Source organism: Hemitrygon akajei, chromosome 13 (assembly GCF_048418815.1).
Source record: "Hemitrygon akajei chromosome 13, sHemAka1.3, whole genome shotgun sequence".
Lineage (NCBI taxonomy): Eukaryota > Metazoa > Chordata > Chondrichthyes > Myliobatiformes > Dasyatidae > Hemitrygon > Hemitrygon akajei.
In genome coordinates, this window is record NC_133136.1 from 63,461,176 (window position 1) to 63,487,066 (window position 25,891).

The following is a 25,891-nucleotide window of genomic DNA, read 5'->3' on the forward strand; positions in this document are numbered from 1 at the left end:
TAGAAAGGTAAAATATGTACTATATACAAAGAAAAACGTTTGACTAACTAATGCTAAATAATACCGGATGTACCTGTTCCGATTTCAAATCCGACTTAAAGACGGACTCAGGAATGGAACCCGTTCATAACTGCCTGTACCTCTAAGTCATTTCTACAATACTTATAATACCTAATACAATGTAAATGCTATGTAAGTAGTTGTTATTCTGTATTGTTTAGGGAATAATGACAAGAAAAAATAGTCTGTACATGCTCAAACGAGTGCTGGAGAGAGAACTTCCGGATTTTCCCGATCCGCGGTTGGTTGCATCCGCGCATGCGGAATCCGCGGATAAGGAGGGCCGACTGTATGACCTGAAGTGTGATCAGATCTTCACACAAGCCCTAAAACTAAATAAAGAGAACCCAATTAAATAAATAACACAATAAACATTCTATTTCTTTTGAGAAAAATGATCCAATAATACATGTATTTGTTGGAAAAAATATGTAAACCTCTGGGGTAATGCTATTTGGAGTCAGGTGCTCCGATCAATGAGATGAAATTTGAGGTGTGGGTTGTAGAGGTGCCCTGCCCTATAAAAAAGACATACAAAGTCAGGTTACTGACAGAGCCTGCTCTTCTTAATAAAGATCTGTTTATGTGCTCCATGTCTCGATCAAAGCAACTTTCAGAGGACCTTAGAAGAAGAATTGTAGAGACGCATGAAGCTGAAAAAAGCCACAAAAGCATTTCTAAAGACTCAAGAGTTCATCAGTCCACCTTAAGAAAAATTCTCCACAAATTGTCTACTCTCCCTAGGAGTGGGCATCCTGCAAAGATCACACCAAGAGCATAATGTGTAATGCTGAAGGAGGTGAAAAAGAACCCAAGGGTAACAGCAAAAGACCTGCAAACACCTCTAGAACTTGATAAAGTTCATGTGTCCACTATAAGAAAAACACTGAACAAGAATGGTGTTCATGGAAGGATACCATGGAAGAAGCCACTGCTCTTCAAAAAAACATTGCTCCATATCTCAACTTTGCAAAAGACCACCAGGATGTTCCACAATGCTTCTGGGACAAAGTTCTGTGGACAGATGAAACAAAAGTTGAACTTTTTGGTAGAAATGCACATTGCTATGTTTGGAGACAAAAAGGCACTACACACCAACATGAAAACCTCATTCCAACTGTGAAGTATGGTGGAAGGTGAATCATGGTTTAGGACTACTTTGCTGCCTCGGGGCCTGGAGAGCTTGCAATCATTGAGGAAACAATTAATTCAAAATTGTATCAAGATATTTTACAGGAGTATGTCAGGGTAGCAGTCCGTCACCTGGAACTTAATAGAAGTTGGAGAATGCAACAAGACAATGATCCAAAAGGTAAGAGTAAATCAACAACAGAATGGTTAATAAAAATAAAAAATAATGTTTTGGAATGGCCAAGTCAAATTCCTGATGTTAATCCTATAGAAATGTTGTGGAAGGACCCAAAGCAAGCAGTTCATGCAAGGAAGTCCACCAATATCTCAGAGTTGAAGCAGTTTTGTAAGGAGGAATGGCCTAAAGTTCCTCCAAACTGATGTGCAGGACTGATCAACAGTTACCAGAAATGCTTGGTTGAACTTATTGCTGTACAAGGGGCTCACATACCTCTTCCAACAAATATGTGTAATATTGGATCTTTTTTTCCAATAAATAAATAAATGAACAAGTATAATATTTTTTGCATTTTTTAATTGTGTTCTCTTTATCTAGTTTTAGGACTTGCATGAAGATCTGATTACAATTTAAGTTACACTTATGCAGAAATAGGGAAAATTCTACAAGGTTCACAAACTTTCTGGCACCACTGTAACTGTTCCTGAACATTGGAAATACAATTGCCCTTGAAAGGAAAAGCCTACAACAGAAATAGTGGATACAGCCCAGTCCCTCCCTATTTAGTCCTTTAGTGGGTAAAGCACTCCCCACCATTGAGCACAACTACAAAGAGCGCTGTCGCATCCATCAAAAGATGTCCACCATGCTCTCTTCTCACTGGTACAGAAGACTCAGGACCTGCAGCACCATGTTTTGAAAACTTTTTCCCCAACAGCCTGACAAGTGCATTTCAGGTTTTGATCAGTTAAAAATTTTCAAATAATTAAGCACTACAATGAATCATCCCCGAGATTTCCAATATTTTAATATTGCACTTACCATTTAAGATTTATCAATCTCCTGCCTAACCTTACTAGCCTAGGTTTAATACTTTAATCTCGAATGCTTCTTACTTTCATTTAACAATCTTAACTGACTCCTGAAAACACGCAGGACGTCATGTTTCAATATTCAATTTAGCTTGCTTAAAATACTTGCGCTGACAAACCTTATAATTGCCCCCTCCCGACTGTCACCATGTGAACAAAACCCAAGCAATACACACAAAGTGCTGGAGGAACTCAGCAGGCCAGGCAGCATCTATGGAAAAGAGTACAGTCGACGCTTCGGGCCGAAACCCTTCGGCAGGACTGGGGAAGGAAACCTGAGGAGCAGATTTAAAAGATGAGGGGAGGGGTGAGAAAACCACCAGGTGACAGGTGAAACCTGGAGGGGGAGGGGATGAAATAAAGAGCTGGGAAGCTGATTAGTGAAAGAGAGAGAGAAGGCCATGGAAGAAAGAAAAAGGGGAGGGGGAGGAGCACCAGAGGGAGGTGATAGCGAGCAAGGTGATAAGGTGAGAGAGGGAAAAGGGCATTACCAGAAGTTTGAGAAACCAACGCTCATGCCATCAGGTTGGAAGCTACCCAAACGGAATACCCAACTGAAGCGTGGTCTCATCACATCAGTAGAGGAGACCGTGGATGGATATATCGGAATGGGAATGGGAAGTGGAATTAAAATGGGTGGCCACTGGGAGATCCCGCTTGTTCTGTCGGAGGATCGTAGATGCTCGGCGAAGCGGTCTCCCAATCTACGTCAGGTCTCACCGATACTATACACAAGAGGCCGCACCGGGAGCACCGAACATAGTAAACATACGTCAACGATTTAGATGAAGGCATTGAGAATAACATCAGCAAGTTTGCTGATGATACTAAGCTGGGTGGCAGTGTGACATGTGATGAGGATGTTAGGAGAATTCAGGGTGACTTGGATAGGCTGGGTGAGTGGGCAGATACTTGGCAGATGATGTTTAATGTGAAGAAGTGTGAGGTTATCCACTTTGGGAGTAAGAACAGGAAGGCAGATTATTATCTGAACGGTGTAAAGTTAGGTAAGGGAGAAGTACAAAGAGATCTAGGAGTCCTTGTTCATCAGTCACTGAAGGTGAATGAGCAAGTGCAGCAGGCAGTGAAGAAGGCTAATGGAATGTTGGCCTTTATTACAAAGGGAATTGAGTACAAGAGCAAGGAAATCCTCTTGCATTTGTACAGGGCCCTGGTGAGACCACACCTGGAGTATTGTGTACAGTTTTGGTCTCCAGGGTTAAGGAAGGACATCCTAGCTGTAGAGGAAGTGCAGCGTAGATTCACAAGGTTAATTCCTGGGATGTCAGGACTGTCTTACGCAGAGAGGTTAGAGAGACTGGGCTTGTACACGCTGGAATTAAGGAGATTGAGAGGGGATCTGATTGCAACATAAGATTATTAAGGGATTGGACAAGATAGAGGCAGGAAATATGTTCCAGATGCTGGGAGAGTCCAGTACCAGAGGGCATGGTTTGAGGTCATTTAGGACAGAGTTAAGGAAAAACTTCTTCTCCCAGAGAGTTGTGGGGGTCTGGAATGCACTGCCTCGGAAGGCAGTGGAGGCCAATTCTCTGGATGCTTTCAAGAAGGAGCTAGATAGCAATCTTATGGATAGGGGAATCAAGGGATATGGGGACAAGGCAGGAACCGGGTATTGATAGTAGATGATCAGCCATGATCTCAAAATGGCAGTGCAGGTTCGAAGGGCCGAATGGTCTACTTCTGCACCTATTGTCTATTGTCTATAAATGACCCCAACTTACTTTTTTCCAATAGATGCTGCCTGGCCTGCTGAGTTCCTCCAGCAGTTTGTGTGTGTTGCTTGGATATCCAGCATCCGCAGGTTTTATCTTGTTTGTGAACAAACCCCAAGAATCACTTAACTCATTTCACAATCAACACATTTGTTTTTAAGATAGTAGAGATTTAAACTTTTATCCAACATTCTTTCACATTTTCTTTCACTTCATGTTACTGACAATTTCACATCCACGTTGATCAGCTTACACACACAATCAGCTTTTCATTCATGTAACAAGAGGGTTAAAAGCAGATCTTTTTATTCAAAATTGTCAGTCCACGGTCTCCACAATGAGCAGATATGTTAATCAGGAAGATAAGTAACACAAAGGTCTTGATTCATAGGGTCCTTGAGGCTGTGAAGCATACAGCCATGAAACATTAAGAAATATGAAATGACAAGATCACTTGTTTTTCTCTCGGAGACAAGTGAGAATGGTTCAGTTGACAATTCAAATTTCAATAAGAAAGTTACAGTATTGTATCTGACTGGAATACACTTAGACTAGAAAGGATGTGTGGGTTTTCTGAATTATACAAACATGAATAGTGAACAAGCTCATTGAACTTCTCCTCAGGTTCAAATCATGAGCAGTTCCGAGGACCTCCAGTCGTACATTGGAGACCCCAATACGCAAGAACAACAGCATGAGGCCATCAGTCATTCTACATTGTTTTGTATACATCTTTCTTATCTTTTATTATACTTCAAATAAATACAGTACCCTATAGCAACTTTGAAGTGTTTTTTTGTCCTCAGTCATACAAATCCTCAACCTGCTTATTTCCCATTACAACTCATTACCTGCAAAGCACCTGACACATTTTTTGGAAAAAAGTACAGTTGACGTTTTGGGCTGAGACCCTTCATCAAGACTGGAGAAAAATAGACAAAAGTCAGAGTTAGAAAGTGGGGAGAGGGAGGAAGAAACACAAGGAGATTGGTGAAACCCCGCTAGGGGGGGTGAAATAAAGAGCTGGGAAGTTGATTGGCGAAAGAGATACAGGGCTGGAAAAGGGGGAATCTGATAGGATATGACAGAAGGCATGGAAGAAAGAAAAAAGGGAGGAACTGCAGAAGGAAGTGATGGGACAGGTAAGGAGATAAGGTGAGAGGGAAATGAGAATGGGGAATGATGGAAGAGGCATTACTGGAAGTTTGAGAAATCAATGTTCTTGCCAACACGTTGGAGGCTACCCAAATGGAATACATGGCATTGCTCCGCCAACCTGTGTGTGACCTCATCGCAACAATACAGGAGGCCATGGACTGACATGTCAGAATGGGAACAGGAAATGGAATTAAAATGGGTGGCCACTGGGAGCTCCCACTTTTTCTGGCATGCAGTGAAGCAGTCTCCCAAAGTACATCAGGTCGCACTGATATACAGGAGGCACACCAGGAGCACCAGCTACAGTATATGACCCCAACAGACTCACAAGTTAAGTTTTGACTCACCTGCAAGGACTGTTTGGGGCCCTGAATAGTAGTGAGGGAGGAGGTGTAGTGGCTGGTGAAGCACTTGTTCTGCTTGCAAGGGTAAGTGCCAGGAGGGAGATCAGTGGAGAGGGACAAATGGACAAGGGAGTTGTGTAGGGAGCGATTCCTGTGGAAAGCAGAAAATGGTGGAGGAGGGAAAGCTGAGCTTGGTGGTGGGATCCCGTTGCAGATGGCAGAAGTTATGGAGAACTATGTGCTGGACACGAAAGCTGGTGGGCTGATAGGTGAGGACAAGAGGAAACCTACCCCTGGTGGAGTGGCTGGAACTTGGGGTGAGGGCAGACTTGCACAAAATGGAAGAGATGCAGTTGAGGGCAGCGTTGATGGTAGAAGAAGGGAAGCCCATTTCTTTGAAGAAGGATGACTGCATTGATGCTGCTTCCTACACCAATGCTGAACTCGTCAACTTCATCAACTTTGCCACCAACTTCCACCCTGCCCTCAAAGTTAACCTGGTCCATTTCTGACACGACCCCACCCCCCCTCGATCTTTCTCTCTCCATCTCTGGAGACAGTTTATCTACTGATGCCCATTACAAACCCACTGACTCTCACAGCTATCTGGACTATACCTCTTCCCAATCTGTTACTTGTAAAAATGCCATTCCTTTCTCTCAATTCCCCTGTCTCTGTCGCATCTGCTGTCAGGATGAGGTTTCTCATTCCAGAACAAAACAGATATTCTTCTTCTTCATCAACTGTATTAATCTCCACAGATGCTACCTGGCCTGCTGAGTTCCTCCAGCATTTTGTGTGCATTGCTTGCATTTCTAGCTTCTGCAGATTTTCTCCTGTTTGTCATTGGACTACAACACATTTTTGAATTGAATTGACTTTACTTCTTACATCCTTCACATACATGAGGAGTAAAAACCTTTACGTTACATCTCCGTCTAAATGTGCAATGTGCAATCATTGTAATTTAGAATAAATAGAACAGTCAATGTAACTTAGTAATATACTCAAATCAGCGTGAGTTAATCAGTCTGATGGCCTGGTGAAAGAAGCTATCATGCAGCCTGTTGGTCCTGGCTTTTATGCTGAGGTACCATTTCCTGGATGGTAGCAGCTGGAATAGATTGTGGTTGGAGTGACTCAGGTCTCCAATGATCCTTCAGACACTTTTTCAGACATGTCTTTGTAAATGTCCTAAATCATGGGTAGTTCACAACTACTGTGTGCTTAGCCCTCCGCTCTACTCTCCTTATACTTATGACTGTGAGGCTAAGCACAGCTCCAATGCCATTTACAAGTTTGCTGATGACACCACTGTCATTGGCCAAATCAAAGATGGTGACAAATCAGCATATAGGAAGGGGATTAAAAATCTGGCCAATTGGTGGTACAATAACAAACCAGAGGTCCATAAGCCTGTCTTCATCAAGACTCAGAGGTGGAGAGGGTCAGCATCTTTAGATTCCTCAGTGTGATCATTTCAGAGGATCTGTCCTAGGTCTAGCATGTAACTGCCATTACAAAGATTGCACATCAACACCTCCGCTTTCTCAGAACTTTGCAAAGATTCAGCATGTCTTCTAAAACTTTGACGAACTTCTATAGATGTGAGGTTGACTGGTTGCACTTGGCCTAGTATGGAAACACCAATATCTTGAATAGAAAAAAACAATAAAAAGTAGTCCAGCCCATTCCAGGTAAAGTCCTTTGTAGCTTGTCATCTTTTTAACCCTGGTTCTGTGTCCATCTTGGAAAGTGCTGTCTTTCCATGATTTATTGTTTCATTGTATTTGCTGTGAATGCCAACAAGAATATGAAGCTTGGGGTTGTCTATGGTGACATATACATTATACACTTCGTTAATAAATTTACTTTAAATTTTTGGTACCATTTTTGTAATTTACGGTAGTTGTTTATCTATAGTTCTGCAGCAAAACAAATTTAACAAGAAATTCTGCTTCTAAAAGGTATTTAGTCATCATCCATGTTTAATGCTGGTCATTATTTAAAGCAGCCTTTCTCAATGGGGGCCCTGGCACATTTGAAGGAGGCCATCAACTAAAAACTGTGAGAAGGGGAGCCCCAAGTGCTTATGGGGGCCCTGATAACTGAACCGATGAAATACCCAAGCAGCAACCTTCATTGGAGTCAATAGTTTCCCTCCGATTTATAATATCTTTCCAACACACCATCAGTTCAGTCCATTTCAAAGATTTTTGGATCAAGAGTGATCTGCTGAATAAATTTACAACACTGTGGGGGAAAAGCCCAAAGATTTTGTATTGCCTTTCCCTCAACAATATTTGGTTGACAGCGGATTCTGCAAGGTAGATTCCTTGTAAAGTCTATGCTGTTCATAGACTTTAGTTCAGCATTCAACACAATCATCCCTCAGAAACTGATTGGAAAGCTGAGCCTATTGGGCCTGAACACCTTCCTCTGCAACTGGATCCTAGACTTCCTGACTGGGAGATCTCAGTCAGTCCGGATCGGGAGCAGCATCTCCAACACCATCACACTGAGCACGGGGGCTCCCCAGGGCTGTGTGCTCAGTCCACTGCTGTTCACTCTGCTGACCCACGACTGTGCTGCAACACACAGCTCGAACCATATCATCAAGTTCGCCGATGACACCACCGTGGTGGGTCTCATCAGCAAGAACGACAAGTCAGCTTACAGAGAGGAGGTGCAGCGGCTAACGGACTGTCTCTTAATGTGAACAAAACAAAAGAGATGGTTGTTGACTTCAGGAGGGCACAGAGCGACCACTCCCCGCTGAACATCGATGGCTCCTCGGTAGAGATCGTAAAGAGCACCAAATTTCTTGGTGTTCACCTTATGGAGAATCTCATCTGGTCTCTCAACACCAGCTCCATAGCAAAGAAAGCCCAGCAGCGTCTCTACTTTTTGCGAAGGTTGAAGGAAGTCCATCTCCCACCCCCTATCCTCATCACATTCTACAGGGGTCATATTGAGAGCGTCCTGAGCAACTGCATCACTCCCTGGTTTGGAAATTGCACCATCTCGGATCGCAAGACCCTGCAGCGGATAGTGAGGTCAGCTGAGAAGATCATTGGGGTCTCTCTTCCCGCCATCAAGGACATTTACACTACACGCTGCATCCGCAAAGGAAACAGCATTATGAAGGACCCCATGCACCCCTCATACAATCTCTTCTCCCTCCTGCTGTCTGGGAAAAGGCTCCGAAGCATTTGGGCTCTCAAGGCCGGACTACGTAACAGTTTCTTCCCCCAAGCTATCAGACTCCTCAATACCCGAAGCCTGGACTGACACCTTACTGCCCTATTGTCTTGTTTATTATTTACTGTAATGTCTGCACTGTTTTTGTGCACTTTATGCAGTCCAGTGTAGGTCTGTAGTATAGCTTTCTCTGGGGTTTTTTTATTACATAGTTCAGTCTAGTTTTTTGTACTGTGTCATGTAAACCATGGTCCTGAAAAACGTTCTCTCATTTTTACTATGCACTGTACCAGCAGTTATGGTCGAAATGACAATAAAAGTTGACTTGACTTGACAAAATCCAGGAATAGAATTGATATCGCAACAAGAGGTGACCTCCGACTGTCATTGTATAATTTGGAGCCCGATATCATGAAACTTGCAGAAAAGCACCAAGCTCAAGGATTGCATTAGGCCTGATATTTGTTTAATTTCATACAGTCTTCTTTTAAGTTTTGTCCAGTATGTCGGAATGTTCACGTTTTCTTGGTGTTCAATAATAAATGATTTTCTGTCTATCTGTTCTAGTGTTGTATCCCTGTTTGAAATTGGGGCCCTGGAACCTGAGAAGAGCTCCTAAGGGGGCTGTGGCCAAAAAATGGTTGAGAATCACTGATTTAAAGGAATGCTGCTTAAGTGTTACCAAAGGCACAGTTGAAACTATTGAAGATCACTGCATTACTGTGCCTAATCCTTTCACATCACATACTCTTCCAATTTAAGATGTAGATGCTGTAGCCATGGACATCCCTCTTCAATCCATTCTTCAAGACAATTCAAGTTTGTTACTCTCTTGATGTGCAGTCAACAGTTGGCCAGGAATGGAAAAGAGCAACCACAAGATCAATGTACAACATATTCATAGACTGCTAAGTTCTAGATCTGAGCCATTCGAGTCTGGTGATCCAGAACTATACATGATGTCCAGGTACAAACTACGGAAGGCTATTTTAAAAGCAAAAAAAAACCAATTCTGATTGAACACAAGAGACAGAATCAGTGCAGGATTTTAGGCCATTATTTCCCACAACGCGAAACCTAATATCATGAATGGCTCTTGTGCTTCACTCGCAGATGAACTCAATGTCTTTTATGCACGCTTTGAAGCGGAGAATAAAACTATACCTGTGCAAATTCCTGCAGCATCTGGTAACCCTGTGATTTCTGTCTCGGAGGCAGACACCAGAACATCTTTCAAGAGATTGAAGCCTCAAGAGGTGTCAGGCCCTGATGGTATACCTGGTAGGGCACTGAAAACCAGTGCTAATTAGCTGGCAGGAGTGTTCAAGGATATCTTCAATCTCTCACTGTTGTAGTTTAAGTTTCCCATCTGCTTCAAAAGGGCAGCAATCATACCAGTGCCCAAGTGAAGCAGGCTGAGCTGCCTGAACAACTATTGCACAGTTGCACTCAAATCTACTTTGATGAAATTAAGTGCTTTGAGAGGTTGGTCGTGGCCAGAATTAATTCCTGCCTAAGCAACGACCTGGACCCACTGCAATTACCCATCGGCACAATAGGTCTACAGTATGCAATCTCGCACTCCACTTGTCCTTGGATCACCTGAATATTAGCATATCTACATCAAACTACAGTTTATTGATTACAGTTCTGCATTCAAAACAAATCATATGGTTTGAGCATTCTGGAGTTACAGGGATTCAGCAGATATTAATTCAAACAAGAACCAGGCTTCAGTTCTTATTGCAAATGTAAATAAGTTCAAGCAGCTTGCAATTAGCCTTCAGTTTTTTAATATATAAATTGCAACCAGTAGATTGACGTTAAAAGCACAGGCTGCTTCACAGAGTAAGAGATTGTAAATGCAAGAGGCAAACATTAAAACAATGGGTTTGTGTTAATTGGCTTTTATCAAACCAGGCATCATTGTGACTTGAGTGCCTGCTGACAGACCAGATGGATGTTATCAAACATGGTCACAGGTATAGACAATCAATAGTTTTTGTGTACTTACCATATTTGGTACTCAGAGACAGCTCTAACAACATTAATTTCGGTGCATAGCTTTGTTGTCAAAAGACTTTAATTAACACAAATATTCTAGTTTCTCCCAAAGGCAGTTGGACCTTCAGAAGAGCTAACTATTGACTTCAGGAGGAAGAATCTAGAGGTCCATGAGCCAATCCCCAAAGGATCAGAGGTGGAGAGGGTCAGCAACTTTAAATTCCTTGATGTTATCATTTCAGAGGACCTGTCCTGGGCCCAGCACACAAGTGCAATTACAAAGAAAGCACAGTCATGCCTCTACTTCCTTAAGAGTTTGTGAAGATTTGGCATGACATCTAAAACACTGACAGATATCTATAAATGTGTAATGGAGAATATATTGACTGGCTGCATCACGGCCTGGTTTAGAAACACTGATGCCCTTGAACAAAAAATCCTACAAAAAGTAATGCGTATGGCCCTCCCTACCACTGAACACATCTACAAGGAGGGTTGTTGCAGGAAAGCTGCATCCATCATCAGGGTCCCCCCAACACCCAGGTTATACTCTCTTCTCACTGCTGCCATCAAGGTCATGTAGAAAGGAGCCTCAGGACTCACACCACCAAGTTCAAGAAGAGTTTTTAACCTATCAACCATTAGGCTCTTGAACCAAAACCAAAACTTCACTCAACTTTACTTGCCCCATCACTTAAATTGCTCCCACAACCAACAGACTCACTTTCAAGAACTCTTCGTCTTACGCTCTTGATATTTATTGCTTGCTTGCTTGTTTGTTTGTTTATTTATTATTAAGTCTTTCTTTTTGCGTTTGCACAATTTGTCATCTCTTGCATACTGGTTGAACACCCAAGTTGGTGCAGTCTTTCATTGATTCTGTTATGGTTACTATTCTATGGATTTATTGAGTATGCCTGAAAGACAATGAATCTCACAGTTGTATACAGTGACATATATGTACTTGTGATAATAAACTTACTTAGAACTTTTAAACTTTGAACTTTGGCTGCTCATCCTCCCCCTTAACCAAGCTGTGGACTTGATCCAAGACATCTCCAACCCTGAGATCTGGAGGCAACATACCATCCAAGAGTCTCATTCTCACCCACAGACCAATGGATCTCCTAACTAAATGAATTCCCTATTACTATTGCACTCTTCTTCCCCACCATTCCTCCCTTCCCTTGCTGCTGTGAATTTTCCCTGGTAGGTCAATCCAACCAACAGTATCCAAAGCAATATACTTGTTATTGAGGGGAATGACTACAGGGGTACTCTGCACCATCTGCCAATTTACCTTTCCTGCTCCTGATGTTTAGCCAACTACCTGTCTCCTGCAGCCTAGGTGTGACTGCTTCCATGTAACTCCCATCAATCCTAAATGATCCACAAGTCATTCAGCTCAATTTCCCTAACATAGTCTATAAGGAGCTGCAGTTGAATGCGTTTCCTGCCAGTTTAGTCGTCAGAGACACTGTGGGATTCCCTGACTTCCCACATCCTGCAAATAGGGCACACCACTGCTCTAGCTGTGCGATAATAAAAAATGAAAAAGAACTCACTAGAACAAATAAACTCTTCTCTGGCTTTGAGCTGGGTACAGGTATCGATTATAACCAACATTTCCATAACAAGCACTGTCATCCTCATCGGGGATGATGCCTGGGCATATCTAGTCCGGTGGTATTACGAGTCCATGAGGCCACATTACGAACTCATGGACTCCAGGCACTGCAACAGTTCCATGACTATCTGAACAGCATACATCCAAGTATTCAATTTACGATGAAGATGGAGAAGAATAGTTGCCTCCCGTTCCCGGACAGTAGCTCTGCATAAGGCACCTATCAGAAATCCATTCATAGCATTTATACTTCAACAATAACAGCCACCATCATCTCTCTCAATGTATAGCGGTTCTTTCTACTTTGATTAACCGTGAAAAAACTATTTCAGATCCGGAGAGTCTCCCTGAGGAAATAGATGATTATGCACTGCGTTCCTACAGAATAGCTACAAGATGAAGGAAATTAATCAGACCCTTAAAAGGGCCGATGGAAAAATCAGGAAGCCTAAAAGTGAGGAGAAACCTGCTCTTCCCTATATTTCCATGTTTCTGGAAAGGTTGCCAGGATCCAGAAGAAATACCAGAAGGAAGCTCAAATCACAGCTTATGTGGGTCAAAGATGATTGAAACTTGGGATGGTTAGTGTTTACAGGATTCTCTGTGAATGCGGAAAAGCATGTATCGGCCAGATGAGGGGCACGGTGGAAACCTGCATCAAGGAGCACAGGAGATGTATCTGTTTGGGTTATCCAGAGAAATCAGCGGCAGAAGAACACTGCATTTGCAATGGCTATAGGATTGACTTCAATTGCATAAAATTACTGTGTCACACCAGTGGCTTTTGGGACTGCCTGGTAAAGGAAGCCATTGAAATAAAACAAAAACTAAGGTCTCGCTCCAAGTAAGAACTGGAAGCAAAGTGGCAGATCAGAAATGTAATTGAATGAGGACTAACTAATCAGGAGGGATGGATTCCAGGGGTATAAATACCATCGGACTAGACATTGCCAGGTATCATCCCTGATGAAGAGCTAGTCATCAAAACCTCGGTTAAAAATCAATACCTGTGCCTGGCTGGAAGTCCGAGAAGAGTTTGTTTGCCATATACACCAGGAAACCACTAGATCCTTACCTTAGCCCCCTCCCCACCCAACTTATCACCGAAGACTCTTGAGCCAAAGCTTCTAGGACTCACTCTTACAATCAGCCACTCCACAATGGCTGTTTAATGCAAGTTTGAGGTACTGTATTTCACTCCTATTACTCTTTGTTGGCACTTGCTCTGAATTGGTTGTTTGAAACTGGATGCTAAATATTCTCTAATAACATTTCAAAGTACTGAAGGTATAAATGGCCAAATATTCTGTCATTTTTAAATTTCTAGTTTGGCAGAGATATTTCAGCATTGACTGATAAAATTTCAAAAATGCTTTTGTATTAGTTTTGAAACTCTTATTTGCAATCTATATGGACAAACATTTTATTAGGAATTCTTCAAAATATTTGTATAAACTTGAAAAAATATTTCAAAAGGTGTACATGTGTCATAAGAAAAGGTATGAAAGAAACCTTTGTGATTAATTTTAAAAGCCCTGTATTGACTTAGTTCTTCAACAAAGTTCACTACTTTTCGCCCACTTGCAAGAACATGCCCAAACTTGTTCTGGTTTTGGTCAATAAACAAAATCTTCTTTATGCATTGGTCAAAATAGGTGGACAATAGAACATTTAGAAATATCCAATTCTGAACCTCTAGCATGATAGTGATATAACTAGCAGATCAACCATGAAATTGTAATCAGCCTGTCCAGAACCTAGATCAGAATGCTACATAGCTTTACCCTAACTATCAGTAGTTTCAGAACAGGAATGGGATTTGGGTTGGGAAATACATAGTTGGAATGTAGAACATTAACCTAGAAGTGATTTTTTAGACAATTAGTTAAAAGGCTTTATTTTAAAAAATGTTATCCACTGTATGATATTAACAGCTGAAATATAGAGAACTAAATATGGATTTTAAAATAATGAAGGCGAAGAAGTTAGCTGTGAAAAATCAAAACATTCAGCATTGATAGAGAGACAAGTCCAGATAGATTGTTTAAAGAAATTCCACTATGTGAGACTCTCGATTTATAATTATGTAATCAAAAGATTCAGTTTATTGTCATTTTAAAAGTAAAATTCACCTATTAGATAATACACATTCCATAAGGCTGTAACAACCGATTAAGGTGGGAGGGAGATATAGTGGAAATATGGCTCCATTTAACCTACCTATTAAATGCTCCCACTGACATGTCTCAAATGGCCTCAGACAACCATGTCCAGTTTCCGGCCTTCACGTATGGCTTAGCTACTAAGACCAGGGGAGCCATTTCTACCCACAAGGGTTACTGGCATCTTAAAACCAGTTGCTTCAGCCAGATGGGGACTGGCAGCTCATCTTGGAGAAGGAAAATTGATCTCAAACCTTCACTGCCTTATGGCTAAACCCACTCATGGGGAAGGCTTTGGGAGTGAACCCCAAGGAAGATTCTGGAACTGGAGTCCCTAAGGCAGTCCTACTTTGACTGGCAACTGTATCAATCTCTGTCATTCCTTTGGATTGATCAGCTGCATGGTCAACAGCTTGCACTCCATATTGTACTGCTCTGGCTTGCGTACCACTTTCGACAGCTAGAGCACAACATCCTTTGTCAACCCTAACCAACAGTAGGTCATTAGATAATACACATAGAAATAATAAATATATTAAGCACAGCAACTTGCCGAAATCAACAGAATGATACAAAGAACTTAACAGTTCACGGTATCCCTTTGAAACAGCAGCTTTGCTCTGAGCACTTCAAGCCTGTTTTCAAGTGATTTAACATTAACTAGAATTATTTGGGGACATTTTCAAGTCATCTCACATCATTTTGAAAATTCAACAAGGCATTTTCCCTGCTGGAATTTTGTTGAAATTAGAGCATGCTTTTCTAAGGAGCAACCATCATTGAACATTTCCCCAGAACAATTAGATGTTACAATTACAAGTGTAAGGTATTGCACTTTGGAAGGACAAACCAAATTAGAACATACAAGGTAAATGGTAGGGCACTGAGGAGTGCAGTAGAATGGAGGGATCTGGGAATACAGATACAAAATTCTCTAAAAGTGGCGTCACAGGTAGATAGGGTCATAAAGAGAGCTTTTGGTACATTGGCCTTTATAAATCAAAGTATTGAGTATAAGAGTGGGAATGTTATGGTGAGGTTGTATAAGGCATTGGTGAGGCTGAATTTGGAGTACTGTGTGCAGTTTGGTCACCGAATTACAGGAAGAATATTAATAAGGTTGAAAGAGTGCAGAGAAGGTTTACAAGGATGTTTCCGGGATTTGAGAAACTGAGTTACAGAGAAAGGTTGAATAGGTTAGGACTGGAGCATAGAAGAATGAGGGGAGATTTGATAGAGGCATATAAAATTATGATAGATATAGACAGAGTGAATGCAAACAGGCTTTTTCCACTGAGGCTAGGGGAGAAAAAGCCAGAGCACATGGGTTAAGGGTGAAGGGGGAAAAATTTAAAGGGAACATTAAGGGGGGCTTCTTGACACAGACAGTAGTGGGAGTGTGGAATGAGCTGCCAGATGAAGTGGTAAATGCGGGCTCACTTTTAACATTTAAGAAAAATGGACAGGTACAGGGATGAGAGGTGTATGGAGGGTTATGGTCCAGGTGCAGGTCAGTGGGACTAGGCAGAAAAATGGTTCAGTATAGACAAGAAGGGCCAAAAGGCCTGTTTCTGTGCTGTAATGCTCTATGGTTCTATGTTAATGAACATGCCTTAAGCAATTCCTACTATCTGCAGGCTATCTCCTTACCAAACCGCAACCTTCCATCCCAAACACTATCTCAAACATGAGAAAGTCTGCAAATGCTGGAGGCCCAAAGCAAAACACCGTTGAAACCCAGCAAGTCAGGCAGCATCTATGGAAATTAACAGATAATCTGTATTTCGGGCTGAGACAGAAGGGGGAAAATGCCAGAAAATGCAGGGGAAAGGAGGTTAGCTGGAAGGTGATAGGTGAAGCCAGGTGGGTGGGAAAGGTCAAGGGTTAGAGAAAAGGAGTCTGATAGGAGAGGAGAGTGGACCATAGGAGAAAGGGAAGGAGGAGGGAACTCATGGGAAAGTAATAGGCAGGTCGCAACTTCTCCTATCACTGCTTCCCCACCGGATCTAGGCACATATCATCTGCCAGATAACACCTCATCAATCCCTTATCCACAGCCAATATTCACCCTCTGCATCACGTTCCCAGATATTATTTTTGCACCATTCGGAAAGATTGTAACACATTACATATAAAAATGATTAATTGATAGCAATGCCAAGGCATTCTAATGCCTGAAAGGCATGAGAGCAAGTGTTTGCAGATTGTTGCCCCGTGTAATCACTTATTGGTTTAAACTAGAATTTTTTTGTGTTATGAGATCACATATTTGGCAGGGGGGTGGAACCAGAGTGATAGGGCTGAAGAAGGGGAAAACAGAAATAAATCAAAGATAGCATGCAACAGAGATTATAGACAGAACAGGCTGGAGATGAGGCTTAATCAAAGCCAGTGGCATGGGTTACAGGGCAATAGAGGCATGGTGCAGTCAAAACAGAAAGCAACAAACACTGGACTGAGAGCATTGTATTTGAATCTACACAGCAAAAGAAATAAAGTGGACGATCTTGAAATTCAGCTACAGATTGGCAAGTATGACATTGTGGACATCTCTGAAACTTGGCTAAAGAATGGCTGCCATTGGGAACTGAACGTCCAAGGATATATGGTATATTGGAAAGATAGGTTAATAAGCAGAGGTGGTGGTATGGCTCTGTGTATAAGAAATAATATTAAATCACTGGAAAGAGATGACATAGGATTGGAAGGTGTAGAGTCTCTATGGGTTGAGTTAAGAAATGGCAAGGGTAAAAGGACCCTACTGGCAGTTGTATACAAGCCTCCAAACAGTCCGGATGTGGATTACAAATTACAGCAGGAGATAGAAAAGACGTGTCAGAAAGGTAATGTCATGATAATCGTTGGGGATTTTAATGTGAAAGTGAATTGGGAAAACCAGGCCAGTACTGGACCTCAAGAGAGAGGATTTGTAGAATGTCTAAGGGATGGCTTTTTAGAACAGCTTGTTGTTGAGCCCACTAGGGGATTGGCTGTGCTGGATTGGGTGTTGTGCAATGATCCGGAGGTGATAAGAGATCTTAAGGTTAAGGAACCCTTAGGGAACAGTGATCACAATATGATCAAGTTCACTTTGAAATTTGAGTGGCAAAAAATAAAATCCAATGTGTCAGTATTTCAGTGGAATAGAGGAAATTACAATGGCATGAGAGGGGAATTGGCTGAAGTTGACTGGGAAGGGACATTTGCAGGAAGGACAGCAGAGCAGCAATGGCTGGAGTTTCTATGAAAAATGAGGGAAGTTTAAGACTGATATATTCTAAATAAGAAAAAATTTTCAAAGTGAAGGACAATACCATGGCTGACAAGTGAAATCAGAGTCAAAGTAAAAGCAAAGGAGAGGGCATACAAGGAAGCCAGAGCTGTTGGGAAGATAGAGGACTGGGGAGGTTTTAAACACTTGCAGAAGGAAACTAAGAAGGTCATTCAGAAGGAAAAAATGAACTATAGGAGGAAGCTGGCAACTAATATCAAAGAAGATACTCAAAGCTTTTCTAAGCATATAAAGGATAAAAGAGAGTTGAGGGTAGATATAGGACCAATAGAAAATGACACTGAAGATACTGTAATGAGAGATGCAGAGATGTTAAAGGAACTGAATGTGTATTTTGCATCAGTCTTCACAGTGGAAGACATCTGCAGTATACCAGAGATTCAAGAGTGTCAGGGAAGTGAAATAGGTGCAGTGAAAATTACAACTGAGAAGGTGCTCAGGAAGTTTAATGGTCTGAGGGTGGATAAATTTCCTGGACCTGATGGAATGCACTCTCGGGTTCTGAACGAAGTAGCTGGAGAGATTGCGGCGGTATTAATGATGATCTTTCAATAATTGATAGATTCTGGCATCGATGGCCGTTGGCGGGAGCGTCTTAATACGCTGGGCAGAGGATGGTGTTCGGAGAAGCTGTGCCGGAGGGGATGGTCGGAGGCTCGGAGGTTCGACAGACTTGGAGTCCGCTGCAGTCAGGTCACTTTCACTGTGTGCTGCGTCTGCGAGGCTGGGTTCGACGGAGCTTTCATTGTGTACTGCGTCTGCAAGGCTGGGTTCGACGGAGCTTTCATTGTGTGCTGCGTCTGTGAGGCTGAGTCGGGCGGTGCCTTGGAAGTCCATAGCGGGGGTATTCCCTTCTGCCACTGGCGTGGGATGATGAGTCAAATCGGGACCCTGAGGACTTGTGGAATTTGTGTGGTGGTTTCTTTCAAACTTAGTCTTTTAACATCTTTGGACTATTTTTACTGTGCCCATGGTCTGTTTTTTTTTAATCAATTATGCTATTGTTTGCACTGTTGTAACTATGTGGTTTTGTGCAGGTCTTGTAGCTTTAGTTTTTGGTCTTGTTTGTCTGGTGGATTTGGAGCTCCTTTCTGGGGAACGCGCTAAGATGGTAGCACAATATTAATATGCAGCAGCCACTCCGGACTCTGGACTGGGGATTGCCAAATGTTATGTGGATTTTCTGGTGTAGTCTGTTTTGTCATATGCTTTTGTGATATCATTCTGGAGGAACGTTGTCTCATTTTTAACTGCATTGTATTTGTGGTTTCTAAATAACAATAAACTGAATCTGAATTGTACTGGATGACTGGAAAATTGCAAAAGTTATTCCGCTATTTAAGAAGGCTGGAAGACAGCAGAAAGGAAACTATTGACCTGTTAGCCTGACATCAGTGTTTGGGAAGTTGTTGGAATCGATTCTTAGGGATGAGATTACAGGACACCTGGATGCACATGACAAGACAGGTCAAAGCCAGCATGGTTTCCTGAAAGGAAAATCCTGCCTGATAAACCTACTGCCATTTTTTGAGGAAATTACAAGCAGGATAGACGAAGGAGATGCAGCAGACGTGGTGTACTTGGGCTTTCAGAAGGCCTTTGACAAGGTCCTGCACATGAGGCTGCTTAGCAAGATAAAAGCCCATGGAATTACAGGGAAGTTACTAGCATGGGTGGAGCATTGGCTGGTCAGCAGAAAAGAGAGTGGGAATAAAGGGATCCTATTCTAGCTGGCTGCCAGTTACCAGTGGGGGTCTACGGGAGTTGATGTTGGGGTCTGCTGCTTTTCACGATGTATGTCAATGATTTGGACTATGGTATTAATGGATTTGTGGCTAAATTTGCTGAAGGTACAAAGATAGGTTGAGAAGCAGGTAGTGTTGAGGAAACAGAGAGCCTGCAGAGAGACTTAGATAGTTTAGGGGTATGGGCAAACAAGTGCCAATGAAATACAATGTTGGAAAGTGTATGGTCATGCACTTTGGTGGAAGATGTAAATGGGCAGACTATTACTTAGATGGGGAGAGAATTCCCAAAATGCAGACATGCAAAGGGACTTGGGAGTCCTTGTGCAAGATACCCTAAAGGCTAATACAAAGTACACTGCAGAAGCTGTGGTCAAATCAAGATGTACAAAAAAGCTGGATGAACTCAGCAGGTCGGGCAGCATCCGTTGAAAGGAGCAGTCAACAGATGCTGCCCGACCTGCTGAGTTCATCCAGCTTTTTTGTACCCTAAAGGTTAACCTCCAGGTTGAGTTGGTGGTGAAGAAGGCCAATGTAATGCTGGCATTTATTTCTAGAGGTATAGAATATAAGATCAGGGATGTGATGTTGAGGCTCTATAAAGGCACTCTTTAGACCACACTTGGAACATTGTGTGCAGTTTTGGGCTCCTCATTTTAGAAAGGATATACTGACATTGGAGAGGGTTCAGAGAAGATTCACGAGAACGATTCTAGGAATGAAAGGGTGACCGTATGAGAAACGTCTGGCAGCTCTTGGGCTGTGTGCCCTGGAGTTCAGGAGAATGAGGGGGGATCTCTTAGAAACATTCCAAATGTTAAAATGCCTGAACAGATTAGATATGGCGAAGTTATTTCCATGGTGGGGGATTCTAGGACAAGCGGGCACAACTTCATGATTGAAGGACATCCTTTTAGAACTGAGATGCAGAGAACTTACATTAGTCAGAAGGTGGTAAATCTGTGGAATTTGTTGCCACGAGTGGCTGTGGAGGCCAAGTCATTGGGTGCATTTAAGGCAGAGATAGATAGGTTCTTGATTAGCCAGGGCATCAAAGGGTATGGGGAGAAGGCAGGGGAGTGGGGATGACTGGAAGAATTGGATCAGGCCATGATTGAATGGTGGAGAAGACAGTGGGCCGAATGGCCCACTTCTGCTCCTATATCTTATGGTATTATGCATACCAGTCTAAAACAACCTATCTACTATAACCACTAAGAACATATATAGGTTCAAAAAAAAAGCACTGATTGAGTCTGCACGGTGATAAATTGAGGAGTTTTAGGAAACCTGCAAAAGGTAAGAAATCATAAGATTAAAACACATACATAGGTAATTCTGACAAAGGTGTTAATTCCAGCCAAAATGAATGACTTATTTTGGCTGGAATAATCTTCCAGCTATCAGTCATTAATTTACAGTGTTCATTATAGGCACAGCATGAACATACCAGCATATGTATTTGAATCACTCATTTGGTGTTTTTTTTTTAATGGGTGTGGGCTTCCGGCTCCACCATCATTTAGATGGAAAAATTCCTTCCCATTTCTCCTTCTCAGCCTTTGATAAGATCCAAGATGGGAGGTTGTCCATGACTGTTTAGTCGCTTGGCTTCAAGATAAGTAGTGCATTGGATTAGACACTGGCTTCATGGGAGAAGCCAGAAAGTGACAGTAATTGGTGCCTCTCCTCTTTGACTAGGAGCCTGTGATAAGTGGTGTGAAGCAGGGATTGGTGCTGGGTCCATTGTTGTTTGTCATCTATATCAACAATCTGGACGATAATATGGTAAACTGGATCAGCAAGTTTGCCGATTGGGAGTATAGTGGACAGTGAGGAAGACTAGCAAAGTTTGCAGCAGGATCTGGGCTGAAAGATGGCAGATGCAATTTAATGCAGACAATTGAGAGGTGTTGCACTTTGGGAGGACCAATCAGCACAGACGAGATAGGCCTAAGGGCCTGTTTTTGTGCAGTAATGCTCTATGACTAGGAGTCTCATGCAGACTTCCAATAATTTAAAGTAACACTTTAATTTCATTAGGAACTTGACGATATTTGGCACCAAAGACTTCCAAATTTCTGCACGTATGGTGGAAAACATTGACTAGTTGCATTACAACCTGGTATGAAGCCTCCAAGGCACAGGACTATTCAAACATTGTTTACTCAGCCATTTCCATCAACATTTTAAGGACAGCTCCTTTCCCCTGCCACCAGATTTCTGAATGATTCATGAACACTAACTACTTCATTATTCCTCTTTTGCACTTTTTTTAAAACTTAGTCATTTTAAAGTCTTACACTGTACCAGTGCTGCAAAACAACAAATTTCACATCTTGTAAGTGATAATAAACCTGATTTTGATTCTCCAGTTACCCTCTCTGCTAGATGAATTAAGTACTTCCAGTTCACACCAAAGCTTTTTTTAAACACCTGAATGAATATTCCATCAGCCCGTTTCTACCCAACAACATCCCCAAACAACCTATCATGGTTAATTTTTCCTCATACCTAAGATTTTCCAATCATAGCAACATCCTTGTAAATCTTCTCTATACTCTCTCCAGTGTTTTCACTTCCTGTAATGTGGTCACCAGAACTGTACACAGCAGTCTACCTGTAGCTTTTATATAGCCAATTTTGGAACTTGCCTTGCTAATTCCATGATGGTATACTCCAAAATCTCTCTTTACATTCATTATAATTCTCCTATCCAACAACTTATTGTGTGTTTTTGTCTGCAATTGCTTATAATTTTACAATTAATTTCAATTTGCCATTTTTGTCCACCCAACCAGTTCATTGTTGTCTTGTTGCCTTCCCATACCCCTACAATTTTTGTCCTTCCCCACTATCAACTGTAACAACATCTGCAAATATCATTAACGCCATAGAAAGCAATGGAACCTAGAAAAGAGCCATGCAGTTTCTCCCTTACAAGACATTTCATTCACTAAAACCCCAAACATTAGCCTTCGGTTTCTGCAATTGACATAACTTTGGACCCAACTTGTCACTTTCCCTTGGATCCCTTCAGCTTTTATTTTTCTGATCAGTCTGTCAAATAGAATGGCATCAGCCTGCTATCATCTAACTTCTAGAAATGAATGGGCTTCACATTAACCTCAAGTTAATACAGCACATAATTCGAACTCAATATTTAGTATAATGTTGAATTTAAAATATAAACAATGAGTAAGTGAAAGAAACAGAAAAAATGCAAAAGCCCAAAAAAAGTTACAATAAGTTTCAAAACATTTCAACAATAAGCATTAGAACAATTTTGGGTAACACTCATTACTTTTACGACTGCAACACTGCTCTCACTTGTAAATCATAGTGACCATATTGCACTGGAGGTCAGTTGGCTATTATTTGACTGTCACCTTACATGGCCTTACAGTCTACTTGTGCTCAACCACTCATCACATGCAGATCTCAGTTGGCTCAGCTGGTGACCGGGTCCAAGTGACAGACTATTGCTCCTTTTACTTCTTGTACCATTGCTCCACCTGCTTGTAACATGTGGCTATAAAGTAAAGTCAAGTCGCTTTTTATTGTCAATTCAACCATAAACTGCTGGTACAGTACACAGTAAAAATGAAACAACGTTCCTTCAGGACCATGCTGTTACATGAAACAACACAAAAACTACACTAGACTATGTGAGACAACTCAAGGCTACACTAGACTATGTAAAACAACACAAAAACTACATAGGGCTACATAAAGTGCACTATAATTAATTAATAAATGAAACAATAGGCACAGCAGAGGACAAATTACAATATAATAATAAATGCTGTAGATGTCAGTCTAGACTCTGGGTATTGAGGAGTCTGATGGCTTGGGGGAAGAAACTGTTGCACAGTCTGGTCATGAGAGCCCGAATGCTTCGGTACCTTTTCCCAGATGGCAGGAGGGAGAAGAGTTTGTATGAGGGGAGCATGGGGTCCTTCACAATGCTGTTAGCTTTGCGGGTGCAGCGTGTGGTGTAAATGTCTGTAATGACGGGAAGAGAGACCCTGATGATCTTCTCAGCTGACCTCACTATCCACTGCAGGGTCTTGCGATCCGAGATGGTGCAATTCCCAAACCAGGCAGTGATGCAGCTGCTCAGGATGTTCTTAATAAATCCTCTGTAGAATGTGATGAGGATGGGGGTTGGGAGACGAACTTTTCTCAGCCTTCGCAGAAAGTAGAGATGCTGCTGGGCTTTCTTGGCTATGGAGCTGGTGTTGAGGGACCAGGTGAGATTTTCTGCCAGGTGAACACCAAGAAATTAAGTGCTCTTAACGATCTCAACGGAGGATCCGTCAATGTTCAGTGGAGAGTGGTCGCTCCGTGCTCTCCTGAAGTCAACAACCATCTCTTTTGTTTTGTTTACATTCAGAGACAGGTTGTTGGCTCTGCACCAGTCCGTTAGCTGTTGCACCTCCTCTCTGTACGGAGAGGAGATTTAAAAATTACTTGCAGGGGATGAAGGAGGGAATGTCAGTCAGAGTGGTGTTGCAGAACAAGGTGTGTCGCTATGAAGAGACGATGAATGCTCATACCAAATGCTAAAAAAAATATTATGAGGGGGAAGCAGAATATGACAAAATCTGGAGCTTTGAGTATACCCAACTTTTCAATGGTTCTCTTCCTATTGGCCTTAGATACTTGAAATACTGGAAGCTTCGCCTCTCTATGCTGCCAGAAATTGCTTGGTCACTTACTACTCAGAAAGAACCAGTCATGTACAGTAGAGAAACAAAGTACAAACGAACCAATTACTAAAAAATTGTGCAACAAAATAGCGAAGCCATAAAGAAAGAAAATCAGACAGTAGGTTTATTTCCAGAGCAAAATAATTCAAAACTTGGGAAATATGATAAAACTGCTTCAAATTATGTCATAATGATGGAGCTCTGTTTTAAAGCGTTTTTCTTCTTCATTTTCTACATTCCTTTTGAGGCCTAACAGTACAAAACATTATTTAAGTTTCATGTTTACATAATAAACAAAGCACAAGTTGAAATATGTTTTAATAAAGCTTCTGTACGTAATAAAAATCTGAAATGAATACAAAAAGAACTAAAAATGCTCAGCAGTTCAATCAGCAATGTGTGAAGAGAGAAAAATGATAATATATCAGGTCAATAACTCTTTATAAAAACTGGAAAAGTGAGAAATAGGATCTTGATTCTTGGAGCCTTTCAGAATGTTAGTGCAATACTAGATAGATAGATAGATAGATAGATACTTTATTCATCCCCATGGGGAAATTCAACATTTTTTCCAATGTCCCATACACTTGTTGTAGCAAAAACTCATTACATACAATACTTAACTCAGTAATAATAAGATATGCATCTAAATCACTAACTCAAAAAGCATTAATAATAGCTTTAAAAAAAAGTTCTTAAGTCCTGGCAGTTGAATTGTAAAGCCTAATGGCATTGGGGAGTATTGACCTCTTCATCCTGTCTGAGGAGCATTGCATCGACAGTAACCTGTCGCTGAAACTGCTTCTCTGTCTCTGGATGGTGCTATGTAGAGGATGTTCAGGGTTTTCCATAATTGACCGTAGCCTACTCAGCGCCCTTCGCTCAGCTACCGATGTTAAACTCTCCAGTACTTTGCCCACGACAGAGCCCGCCTTCCTTATCAGCTTATTAAGACGTGAGGCGTCCTTCTTCTTAATGCTTCCTCCCCAACACGCCACCACAAAGAAGAGGGCGCTCTCAACAACTGACCTATAGAACATCTTCAGCATCTCACTGCAGACATTGAATGACGCCAACCTTCTAAGGAAGTACAGTCGACTCTGTGCCTTCCTGCACAAGGCATCTGTGTTGGCAGTCCAGTCTAGCTTCTCGTCCAACTGTACTCCCAGATACTTGTAGGTCTTAACCTGCTCCACACATTCTCCATTAATGATCACTGGCTCCATATGAGGCCTAGATCTCCTAAAGTCCACCACCATCTCCTTGGTCTTGGTGACATTGAGACGCAGGTAGTTTGAGTTGCACCATATCACAAAGTCCTGTATCAGTTTCCTATACTCCTCCTCCTGTCCATTCCTGACACACCCCACTATGGCCGTGTCATCAGCGAACTTCTGCACATGGCAGGACTCCGAGTTATATTGGAAGTCAGATGTGTACAGGGTGAACAGGACCGGAGAGAGTACGGTTCCCTGTGGCGCTCCTGTGCTGCTGACCACTGTGTCAGACCTACAGTCTCCCAACCGCACATACTGAGGTCTATCTGTCAAGTAGTCCACTATCCAATCCACCATGTGAGAGTCTACTCCCATCTCCGTTAGTTTGTGCTTTAAGATCTTGGGCTGGATGGTGTTAAAGGCACTAGAGAAGTCAAGGAATGTAATCCTCA

General features: G+C 41.9%; 1 protein-coding gene across 2 annotated transcripts in view; it reads right to left on the reverse strand.

The window, feature by feature from the left end:
• Window positions 1-25,891, reverse strand: part of LOC140737938 (putative methyltransferase NSUN7) — a 94,654-nt gene that overhangs the window by 38,017 nt on the left and 30,746 nt on the right. The gene's annotated exons all lie outside the window — the stretch shown is intronic.